Source organism: Podarcis filfolensis (assembly GCF_964270895.1).
Source record: "Podarcis filfolensis genome assembly, chromosome: 15".
In the NCBI taxonomy this organism is placed as follows: domain Eukaryota; kingdom Metazoa; phylum Chordata; class Lepidosauria; order Squamata; family Lacertidae; genus Podarcis; species Podarcis filfolensis.
The window spans coordinates 32,637,980-32,650,600 of record NC_139618.1 but is presented as its reverse complement, the minus strand read 5'-3'; the positions used below and the strand labels follow the sequence as shown (position 1 = coordinate 32,650,600).

Below are 12,621 nucleotides of genomic sequence, written 5' to 3'. Positions count from 1 at the left end.
TTATGCAGTTTCGTCTAGCTTCAGTTCCACATAATCAGGAGTAGACTGATTAGTAGTTTCAATTCAGTCACCAAGGCTAGGTGCAGTGTCTCTGTTATCTACCCTCTTCCCATCCAGCCCCCACATTCTTGCATGTATCCTGCTTATTGAGTGTGAAATTTAATGAGCTCCAGCCAAATGAAGATGATTTCGAAATGCGTTCACTCTGGTTATGTCATCTTGCTCACCTCGATTCCAGCCTTCTGTAAAATGCTCCCTGTGACAGATGTTTACCGCTCCGCTCCAATCTCACTCCTCCAATTTACTTTGTCATTCCCACTGTAGACAGAGGTTGGCCTATCAAATAAGTTTCATTTATTTGTGCTTAGCATGCATAATGCTTATTTTCTTTTGTCTTATCACTGTTTATCCAGATTACTTGTAGCATCTTAACGTGTATTCTGGTTAATGCTATTCAAACAGAGCCTATTGGGCTGGATTCTTAAGCAATCAAGTTCACAGACAACAACTTGGAAGAAATTGCTTCCAATGTATATAAGACAAGCAGGAAATTGAAGGCTTCTCTCAGTGAGGCTAGAAACCCCCAGTTCTTAGAAAAAGCTTTATGAAAAAATACTTTTACTCCAAAGGACTCTATGTGATTTTTCTGCTTTGTATAATGTCTGGTCATAAATGTTAGTGGCAAACAAGTATTAAGCTGTAGCCAGCAATGTGAAAATACATGTAAATGAAATGGAAGGCAACAAAGGAAGTGTATTTAATATTTCAGCTGCACCAACTATATACTTGGAAGGAATTCCATGTTGCCAAGTCACAACATAAGGATAAGGAAATAGCTTTATACCGAGTCAGACTATAGCCCCTTTTAGCTCTGGGTCATCTACTGATAATGCATCTGCTGTGTTTCAGAGAAGGTTACAGTATTTCCTAGCACTATTGGAGATAGTGAACTAGGAATCTTCTGTATACAACACACATGCTCCATCACCAATAGCTCCTCCTTAAGGATCTGGACCACGATTAGGAACAAAGGACACTGACTCATTCCCAATGAAACCATTGGTCTATCTAGCTCAGTACTATACTAGCTACTGGACATGTTTGCGTGTAATGCTAAGGCAAAAACTATGGTTTAGTGCAAATGCTGGCTCTCAGAAAGAGATTGCAGCAGTTTTGTTCTTGGCTACAGGTTAAGGAGGACAGAGTTTAACCACATTATTGGGTTCTGACAACACACTAAGCCAAATGTTGGCTTGGTGACTGTAATATGCAGGGTTAAAGGAATCAAGCAGGAGCAAACTGTTGCAAGCAGCATCAAACATTTCTTGAGGTGGTGGGATATAAAGAGCCAAAACAAATAGATAAATATGCTGTCAGTTAACTGTCAGAATTGCATCTGACAGAATGGAAAGATGACATTAAAGACGAGTCCAAGAGTAGTGTTCACTCTGAGTAAATGATCTAGATGAATACACATAAATCACCATGAAACAAGAAGCATGTTGTTGGACTGCCAACTCTTCTCAGCCCCAGCCTGCATGGGCAACAGCCAGAGGTGATGCGAGTCCAATGATGTTTGGAGGGCTAATTGTCCCCAACCCTGCTGCAGGCCAAATAGAGAACCTTAGGCGATATGGAGCTGCCTTGGTGCCTTGTACCCAGGTGCAATGAAGCTTGTCTCCTACATGAAACAGTGGAAAGCCCCAAATATGACACATTCACAAAACTCTAGACCTGGAGCTTAAATGACATGGACAAAGAACACACCTTTTATCCTCAGTTAAACAACGTTGAAACTTTTCCTTCCTGCGCCGCAATATTCATTATAGTTAACATAGTGTACAATCCTCACACACAAATATGCAGCAAAAGAATGGAAACTACATTCTTAAGCCACCCTAACTCAAAAGTGTATTTAAAGGGTTTTAAGACATGATTAATCTGTGATGTTGAATATTATGCCCTAAAGCACCACTGAGCCACCTCCTGAGACCCATTCCTGAGTGGCAGTGCAGACGCATTGGGACCTGCCAAGCTCCTATAGCTGGATTATCATGAGACGTCCTCAGGACATCAGCATCAGTCCCAGCATGAACCAGGACCAGATGACCTGGGACAGCCTAACATCTAACATGGTGTCTCAGGTAGTTCTAATGATATCTTTGCTCCTGCAAAGAAGCAAAGGAGAATGGAAGGATATCATCACATAGTTAACGTTCATGTCTGAATTTTAAAACTATTTCATATTGTTTTATTTATTGCATGTCTTGTAATTTTACTGCATCTTTATTTTGCATTGATATTATTTATTTATTTAATGAAAGTTATACACCGCTTGAAGGTAAAAAGCCTCAATGCGGTTTACAGAAAGATAAAGCAAGGGGGGGAATCACAACCATACTCTAAAACATGCAGAAGTTAAAATACTAAAACAGATTAAAATTACCTCAACTTTCTAAGCCTCTGGGTAGGTTAGTGGGCACATGTGGGGTAAGGCAATCTTGTAGATAAACTGGTCCCAAGCTGTTAATATGCATTACTGTTGTTCATGCTTTGAGGGCCTTTGAGCCCAAAAGGAACATATAAATAAACCATACACCACCACAGCTAGGACACCTTGAGGCAATCCCGAAGATCTTACTGAAATACAGTAGATCTGATGTGCTTCCACTGGATTCATCCTACAGCTCTCGAATCCCCACAATCAACATGAATCATTATCATAAGCACAGTCAGGTTCAAGCTTTCACTAGTACTTCAAGGTGGGGGCCAGGCCAGCAGGGAATAACCAGGCTGAGTACAGTGGTACCTCGGGTTACAGACACCTCAGATTACAGATGCTTCAGGTTACAGACTCCGCTAACCCAGAAATAGTACCTTGGGTTAAGAACTTTGCTTCTGGATGAGAACAGAAATTGCGTGGCGGCAGCGGGAAGCCCCATTAGCTAAAGTGGTACCTCAGGTTAAGAACAGTTTCAGGTTAAGAACGGACCTCTGGAGCGAATTAAGTTCTTAACCCGAGGAACTTAGATTTTCAGCTGCTGTATGGAAGCTACTGGTGCAATAGGTTCATAGTCCTACTCCTAGTCTATTGTACTCCTGGACAGTTCCTGCTCAGCACTGGGTATTCTGACTGCTGATATTGCTGGAGAGCTCCCTTGCCTGGTTCAGAAGACATGGGGGAATCTGCTTCTCTGTAGTGCAATGCTACAATTAGCATGTGTGCCATATAGATCCAAGGCTCACACACACAACACTGCAACATTGGTTTGCATTAAAAAAATGTGGAGGTTAACTGCTTCCTTACCTGATATTCTGGCCCGGGGCGGGGGGCAGGGAACCCAGCTGGAAGAATCTCCTATCTTCTCTTCTAAACCCACTGTTTGATTATTGTCCAAACCCACAGATTCAAGAGTACAGAAGCACAGGCTGCATGGACTTGACTTTGTGCAAGATCATGGCCATAGGGGTGTGTGAGGCTGTATGCTTTAAGGATACACCAGGCTTCTATGTTGATAAATTAATAAATTAAATAATTTTGCACATAGCCAATTTACATTTTTGCAGCTTCACTTTGATTTACAATGAACAAAACCACAACTCAATGGTAAAGCACACAATTTACACGCAAAGTAGTCCCAGTTTACACGCAAAGTAGTCCCAGTTTCAAAGCACACAATTTACACGCAAAGTAGTCCCAGTTTCAAGCCCCCACATCTCCAAGTGCAAAGGATCTCAGATATCAGAAGATGAGAAAGACTCTCTGCCTGAGACCCTGAAGAACCACAGGGAAGACAATATTAGTCAAGACCATTAATCTGATCTCATATAAGGGAACTTCCTATGCTCCCAAGTTCCTTAAACATAACAGCTCTGGCTAAGATTTGACCAAGAAGATTTCTGTGCATTCATCTGAGGATTGGCCCTGGGTTGATTGGGCTGGATTAAGAGAAAGTTGAGAATGGAAACCTGAGAATGGTAATGCTACATTGAAAAGAACATAGGAACTTTTAACGCAAGAAGCTGCCTTACCCTGAGTCAGCCTGCTAGTCCATTTAGTTCAGTGGTGCCTACACTGACTGGCAGCAGCTCTCCAAAATTTTAGACAGGTTTCTGTCCTAGCCCTACCTAGAGATTCTGGGGGTTGGACCTGGGACCTTCTGCATGAAAAACAGATTATCTTCCACTGATCTTCAGCCATGTTATGTCTGAACATAATATCCTTATCATTTCTCGATAGATAATCTTGTATGCAGACCCAGCAGGAACTGAGGATGTCACTCATGGCATTGTTCCCAGAAAAGTTATGTTGAGGAATACCCAAACCCAACATAACTCTTCAATGTATATATGATCATGGGACCACTTCAAAAAATCTCATTACATACGCACCAAATGTCACCTCAAAATCAGAGCTGAAGCATTTCAAGAGCAAACATGGCTTGGCATAAGGGGTCGATTCCCCTTACATTCGCAGATGTGAATCAAAAGTGACACTTAATGGATTTAAGTCAGTAATTTACATCAGGTGCACTCCATGCCATATAATTTACGCAGAAAGCCAAAGTTGGAGGATGACTGTGTGAGTCACAACAGGACTAGCTGTGTCCTTCTTTTGAAATTGACTGTTAGTTTTCAATTATTCTAGCAGAGGCATCTTTTATGAGGAAATTAGGTGCCACTTACGGACATTGGAACTGGAGCAATCGTTAGAGCAGATGCCCCGTTGATCAAGCTGGAAATACAATTCCAGGCAGGTTTGGCTTCCTTGTGTCAAGACAGACAAAGAAATGTGCTTGTCCCTTGCAATAAGCTGCCCGATTTGTCCCCATTAATCTGCTCAGCAAACAGCAAGGCTGGGGATCTGGCTGTGAATGGCCAGAAGGTTGTATTCTTGTTAGTAGATTTATTACAGGAGACATCACCGCTAATTGTCCCTTTATTCTGTGATTAGTATTTGTTTGCTCAGGGCTTTCCAAAAGGAGGTTAGCTTCTCTTGTCAGATGGTTTACATAGCCTTTTCCCAAACATCACTCCAAGCAGTAGTGTTAGCATTCGGAGTGCTAATCCTCTTTGATCCCCCTGAGTTTGTTTTTTTTAATCTGTTCAAACTGAAGGAGGTCTCTCTCCTCCTCACATGCTGGTTCAGGCAGTATTTTCACTTCATTAAAATTTTAAAGATTGACAGTTGACTTATCATTTTCTCCATCTTTTGCACTCTCGGAAATTTGCCAGGCCATTCGCTCAGATGTGTCAAAGGCATCTGCACATATTGCATCCAGATGCACGTGGGAAAGCTTGTGTATGATCTCTCTCTATATATATTTATCTGAAAGGGAAAGAGGGGTGCTTTTAATGTTGCAAGCCAGCTATCTTTCTGGGCGCTTACACATGTTAAAATATTTGCATGGAAGTGGTCTGCATGTGCATGCATAAGAAGGCTCTTGATAATTTATATCCTCCAGAGGACTGGGCTCTAGTCCACGAAAGCTCACACCACAATAAATCTGCTAGTTTTTAAAAGTGCCACAATATTCATTATGATTTATATATGTGCGTGCTTAATTGATGTGATATGTGCAATATCTCTCTCTTTAGGACCTATGCGTGTTACAACATTTGCTATGTAATGCAGTTTTCTATATTAACTGTTTACTCTATGATCTCATATACATATGAAAGAGATTTTGGTGCGACTGTCATAAGTCCAAAATCAATCTGGTAGAGTTGTCCTTCTATTCCTCTAAGGCTCAGTTCAGAGGTAACAGGAAACCAGTTTCCCACTACATAAATAAGCCCTACAGTGCACCTGGGGCTCACACACTTTCCCCTCTGCGGAGAAGGGGACTGATTTTTTATTTATTTACTGCATCTATAACCCCATCTTTTTATCCAAGGAACAAGGTGGAGTACTTGGTTCTCCCCCTATTCATTTACTCCCAGCAACAACTCTGTGGGGTAGGTTAGGCTGAGAGGCAGTGACTGGCCCAAGGTCATCCAGTGAGCTTCATGACTAAGTGGGGATTTAAATCCTGGTGTCCCAGGCCCTACTCTGACACTCTAGTCACAGCACCACATGGACTCTCTTCTGTTTTGGGTTTTTAAATGACCACAGCAAGTGGCATATGAAAGAGAATTAGAGGGAAGGGGTGAGCACAAAGGTCTAACGCTCAGGCTGGCTCATTTACATCCGATCCAGAGCAAAGTCTCTGCCCTTTGGGTGATATTAATATACAATGATTAGGTTGAGGTAAACTAAGACTGCACACATATCATACATTTAAAGCACATATTCCCCAAAAGACGAATCATGGGAACTGTACTTTACCCCCTCCCAAGTTACAATTCCTAGTACCCTCAACAACAACTACAGTTCCCAGGATCCTTGAGGTTTGTGTGTACTTTAAATGCATGGTTTGTACACAGCCCTTGTTTCAATCAATCCTTAATGCTGTGTTATTTGCTAGCAGCAGCCCACCCAGTGTTTAAAATCCAAAGAAGCGGGCAAAATGTGGAGATATAGAGGGAGAATAACTAATTTGGTTACAGAAATCTGTGCTCTTCTCATTGTTTGAACTCAAAGTCCAGCCAGCTTTTCTTTTACCATTGTCTCCATCCATTAATTTAGTAGCATCAAGTCCAGAGGTCTTTTAAGGCTCAGAAAGTGAAACCTTAGAATTACATTTGATACCTAAACAATCAAAACATTTTTAACAAACTAGAGCAGTAAAACAATGCTCAGAAAAATAATGCAAATAACATGAACATATACACTAGAAGCACAGCATGGGTCATATGTGATAACACAAAAAGCAAAGGCATGGTTCATGGGAGTGGCCAGGATTTTTGTTGGGGGGGGGGGCAGAACTTCGTTGGGAAGCAGAACCAACGTGATTGGTCAGTTAGTTAAGTATTTCTATTGTTTTACTTGATCGAGTGGGGGGGGATCTGCCACCCCCAACTACGCCCATGACATGGTTCATATGAAACACCAAATCATGGTTTGCCATTGCACGAGTAAGACCTGGACATGCACGATCCCGCCACCCTCCCCTTACATATTCTAATTCACTCCTATGCTTCCTTTTTCTCAGAAAACCATGGTTTGCTGTTACTTCCAAACAAAGCAAATTAAGCTTTAAGCAAGCCATAGTTTACCCAATTCGAAAGCAATGATTTGCTGACAACCATGAAACACAGGAGGAAATGTGAGCATGTGGGAGGAGGGACTGTGCTAGCCCAAGGATAATGCTATGGAATTATGTGTGAAGGAAGAAAAAGACTTGCTAAATTCCCAGGATTGTATGGGATAAGGCTCCTAATCTCTTAAAGAGGAAGAAATTAATTAAAACACGAAGGTCTCCTAGTGAGGACAACAGACTTCAAATCAAACTAATATCCATTTTTTGAAAGGTGTGGTTATGAGGCCGCTCAGATCAGTGGGATGTCTCTAAACTATCAAGAACAAAGCCACCAATTAGGTAATCTGGACCTTCCCAGTCAGTAAGAATCATAGAGTAGTGTGAAGAATTCCTCATCTTGAGAGGCCTTTGAAGTACACAGGGCAGTGATTTGCATGAGACAAGCTAAGATAGGAACAAAGACTCCATTGGAAATCAGGGCTAGCTTTCAGATACACAGAATGAAGCAAGATTTTGGAATTCATCCAATAGAGAGCATTCTGAGACAAAGAGAAATTACAGGAAGAAAATATAGAAGAATCTCATTTATTCCACAATTGCACATTCAGGGTTTCTTCTAAAGGGGGTGAGGGCATTTGGAGGAACAAATTGTTTAAAAGTGAAGAGCTGGATAGTTGGAGTAGAACGTAGAAATGAGTAGAAAGACTAATTCATTTCAGGTACCAGTTTCACCAACTGGAAAAGAAGAAGAAGAAGAGAAGAGTTTGGATTTGAAATCCTGCCTTTCACTCCCTTTAAGGAGTCTCAAAGCGGCTAACATTCTCCTTTCCCTTCCTCCCCCACAACAAACACTCTGTGAGGTGAGTGGGGCTGAGAGACTTCAAAGAAGTGTGACTAGCCCAAGGTCACCCAGCAGCTGCATGTGGAGGAGCAGGGAATCGAACCCAGTTCCCCAGATTTCAAGTCCACCGCTCTTAACCACTACACCACACTGGCTCTCAAAGCGGCAAGCACACAGCATTACTTCCCCCAAGTTATAACCCTTTTCACATTTTGCGAACTGAGCTTCCTGTCCCAACTATGGACAGAATTAAAACTATTTGAGTACAATGTGGGTCTAACCTAGACTGTTATTCCCAATGGAAAAAAATATTAAAGGATTGCACCAAGCTTGCCATGGCAAATTTATGCAACAGATTTATTTTAAAAGATATAAAGAATATGCTTTGGAAAGATGTGTGAATATGGCCTTGGTCCCCATACTTTAGTAGGTTTAATTTTGTTAAAAGCCGAAGTGAAAGCCAAGAATATCTGCCAGCATTTTTTGAATATAATGTGATCTTACTTGTATCTTTACTAGGATACAGTTTTTAAGCACATTTTAAATAAAAACTATAATTCATTTTTATGAATTTGGACATGCACAATCCCTCCACAATGAAAATAAGCAGCATGGCTCTGAAATACTGACACCTTTGCAAATAATTGTATAAGACACTAACAGTTTGATTCTAACCCTGTCTACTCAGAATTAAGTCCTACTGAATTCCATATGGATTACTCTCAGGTGAGTGGGGTTAGAATCACACCCTAGAGTCCCATTCCTATGCACAAATGCATTCAAGACAATGTTTTGAAATATTCCCATGTTTGCTTGTTTATTTATAAGATTTTGTTTACTGCCGTTCACCATAAAGTCCCAGGATGAATTACAATATAACAATACAAAATCAGTTAAAAAAACATTGAAGCAGGCACCCTTGGTTAAACCTTACAGGTGGTGCAAATATAATTCTGATTTGGAAATTATCTAACCACCTTTTAAAGCCATTTAAGTGGGTGAGCTTCAGTTAACATGGATAATAAAACCATCAAATCTGTAGAACAGCAGCAACGTATAAAAACCCCAGAATTAAGAAAAGTTAACTGCAAAAATTAAAAGTCAAATTTAGGGGGCTAAACATGGTTATCTTAAGGTGATACTTGAGGATGTAATTTATCAAATCTGATAAGGCAGAGTTCCGTAGCCTAGATACCCCCTTTGAGAACCCTCTTTTGTGTGATGCTGCTCCTCTGTACTTCAGCTGCTAGATCCATGGTCAATCAGGAGAGGTTAAACTAGGTTTCTGCAGGTAAAATCCTAACTCCTTTCCTCCTAAACCCAGCTGCAAATTGATGTGTGTTAACACAGAACATAAACAGACTCCAAGGAATACAATACTGATAAATTTTACCCATGACACAATATAAAGGCACATGAATGCAATCAAGTATATATTTCAGCATGCATGACAATACACTCCTATACAGATCTGCAAGTGTCAACCACTTGCATGCTGCTCTTCAATCTGATAGATAAGAAAGGGACACCATCCTTCGTGGCCAAAGTTTACCCCCTGGAAACTAACTAGTGCTAGAAAAGATCCCCACCACCAGCCTAATTCCAATTTATTTCAACAGCACAGAAATACTTTGATTATGGGGCTCCTAATTGTGAGCATGGTACCTCTCAGTCTCAGTGTATCTCTCTCGCTTTTACGAGTCATTGTGGTAGAAGCTGCTCCTGTCAGATATGAACTTTAGCAGCTGTATAAATATTGATGACTGCAATAATTTGTGTTCTGCATATGCTCTCCTTAAAGCTATAGTGTAATCCTCTAGCTAGGGCTACGTTGCATAGAAAGGAGCCAGTCTCCATTTGCATGGTAATGAAGTGTCTCTGAAGGTGCTCTCTGGAATTGTTAGCCACACAGCCGAGTAGCTAATGGATATGGAGGCAAGACTTTGGGGGGAATTAATACTTCCAGACAATCTAATCAACTCATGCAGTGATATGCATTTGCAACCAAGGAAGATGGGTGACCTATTACCAAAAATGAAATGCGGTCTCCAACTGTTAGCACAGATCACAAGGAAGTTGCAGCTGGGAGCAAACTGCACTATATTCTACAAGATGAAAAATGAAAACAGTACCTGTCCCCAAGTCTAGTGGAGGAATAGCCCTGGATTCATAAAATGGAAAGTAAATACAGTACATCACACCAAATTTTGACAGAGTAAATCTCTACTCCTAGCTACCCAATACCGAGCCACCACTTTTGCTATGTATTTGTAACATAACAGGGCATCCAATAGATTCCAAGGGTAGAATAATGGGTAATTTTAGCCATTGGAAGTTATCTCAGGACACAGGAATCAGATTACAAGGTCCAAGTACTCTGATGACCATACATTATTTTCTGACTGTGTTTTTGTTCCTACTTTACAGGGTTTTTCTATATCTAGACTTTAGAGATGTGACAACCTTCAAGCTGTTAATTCTACAATCCAGGGCCCCACCCCATATAGATATATTGATTTTGAGGAAACCAACACATTAATATTTATTTCTAGTAGCAGTTCAGGCTTCTTTTAAACTATTGTAGTTTGCTTTACATGAAGCATATCACTCACATGCTCTTAGGCCAGGCCCTCTTTAGCACTGCTCTACTGAATTCTTTCTGTATTCCCCCACGCAGAAGGCTTGAGAAATCTGTAAGTTTTTGTGGGGTTTTTTTTACATTATTAAGTCTCCTCTTCACATACTTAAAGGACTGCTTCTTCCCCTAAAGAATTCAATAGACAGAGGAAGAAGCAGTCTTTTTGGCAGGCTGAGCACCATGCTACCTTGCAAGAAATGGGAATACAAGTATGTGTATACTGTTCTCACTTCAACATCCCAAAGTCAATATCTATAGAAATTTCAAAGACCCTGTTCGCTTTTTTCTTAAGAGTTCCCCCACCCCTTTGTCAAGTTTATCTGATTTTGGAAGGAAATTGGCAAAACTATTATTCTCCTGCAAATCTTAAGTCCTCCGTTCTTTAATACTTCATTTCTCTCTCTGTCATCGTAATGTGTCCAAACATATTATCCCAAGCTGCTTTTGACTTTATAGATAGATATACAGTGGTACCTTGGGTTAAGAATTTAATTTGTTCCAGAGGTCCATTCTTAACCTGAAACGGTTCTTAACCTGAGGTGCGCTTTTGCTAATGGGATCTCCTGCTGCTGCTGCCACACAATTTCTGTTCTTATCTTGGGGCAAAGTTCTTAACCTGGAGCAACTACGTCATGGTTAGCAGAGTTTGCAACCCGAAGCGTCTGTAACCCGCGGTACCACTGTACAGATTCTCTGCCTCTGAAATTCAAAGAACAGTTTACCACCAACTATAAGTATCTCTTGTGTTTATAGTTTCTTCACCATGTACTAGCAGCAAGGGCATTTCTTTTCGGTGACTGCCATTTAGCTGCCTTCTGCTCACTGAAAGGTATTTGCTTCCCCACCCCCTCTCTCAATGCCAGACAGCTCTGAGTGAGCAACTTTCTCTGATAAAAGTTGGGAGCACACTGAGGTCCTCTGAGCTCTGACTGGACCATCTCCTCCAGGTTCCACTTCCTTGAGAGAACTTCAGAGTCTCAAAGGGCCAACCCTCTGGCCTGAAGATGGCCACTCCTCCTGCACAGCAGCATCAGACCACACATGGAGGAAGCAGCTCTCACACTAACAACATGCAGTCCCATCTGACCCTAGGCTTTGCGAAATGATGACCTTTTAAACATTTCTGAATAGTTGAAATATTTATGAAATGTCACTGATGCCCCAGCTCCTAAATCTTCTTTTCTCACACATGCTGCTTCCTGCAACACACACTGATAGTGCTGCCACTTCTTATCTGCTACATTTCTTCCCAAAGCCTAGGGTCAGATGGGACTGCACCTTGTTAGTGGGAAGAAATGTAGCAGATTGATACAACTATAAATCAATGGAGCTAACAAAGAGAAAGTAATAATAATAATGACGATGATGATGATGGTGAATTTATTATTTATACCCCACCCACTCTGGGCGGCTCCCAACACTTACCTAAACAAGGGCTGCCTTCAGATGTCTTCTAAAAGTCAGATAGTTATTTCCTTGACATCTGGCAGGAGGGAGTTCCACAGGGTGGGTGCCACTACCAGGCCCTCTGCCTGGTTCCCTATAACCTCACTTCTTGCAGTGAAGGACCCGCCAGAAGGCTGGCGATGGGGGTGGTGATGCTCCTTCAGATATACTGGGCCGAGGTCGTTTAAGGCTTTAAAGGTCAGCACCAATATTTTGAATTGTGCTCAGAAACGTACTAGAAGCCAATGCAAAGAATGCATTACTGACACAAAATATGAATAACTGTGGTTCCCCACATTTTTTGTGAACCATATGAAACTGACATATAATCAGACTATTTTTTATATTGTCATAATTGGCTTGCTATCAAGCAAATTTCTCCTGCATGCTTCCGCCATGCCTGCTTTAGTGCATTTCCACTCAGTTCCTTGAAGCATGCAAACATTATCCTTTGCATTCCCCATACAGTATTTCCATCACTGCCATCTTTTGCTGAGGTGTTTAACATAAAGGGAAGAGCGCTTAAATGATCTATGAGGAATGAAAAAATAGAG

The 12,621-nt window shown here is 41.2% G+C and overlaps 1 long non-coding RNA gene across 9 annotated transcripts in view; it reads right to left on the bottom strand.

Annotated features, from left to right (window-relative positions):
• LOC310750719 overlaps window positions 1-12,621 on the bottom strand; it is a 73,468-nt gene that overhangs the window by 10,193 nt on the left and 50,654 nt on the right. For 4 of the 9 annotated variants that reach the window (XR_014542177.1, XR_014542178.1, XR_014542180.1 and 1 more), the window contains exons 6-7: window positions 1,485-1,681; window positions 228-336 (exon numbers count right to left, since the gene is read on the bottom strand). This is a non-coding gene — a long non-coding RNA (uncharacterized lncRNA). The remainder of the gene's footprint in view (window positions 1-227; window positions 337-1,484; window positions 1,682-12,621) is intronic. The other 5 variants (XR_014542182.1, XR_014542184.1, XR_014542185.1 and 2 more) reach the window with 2 other exon arrangements.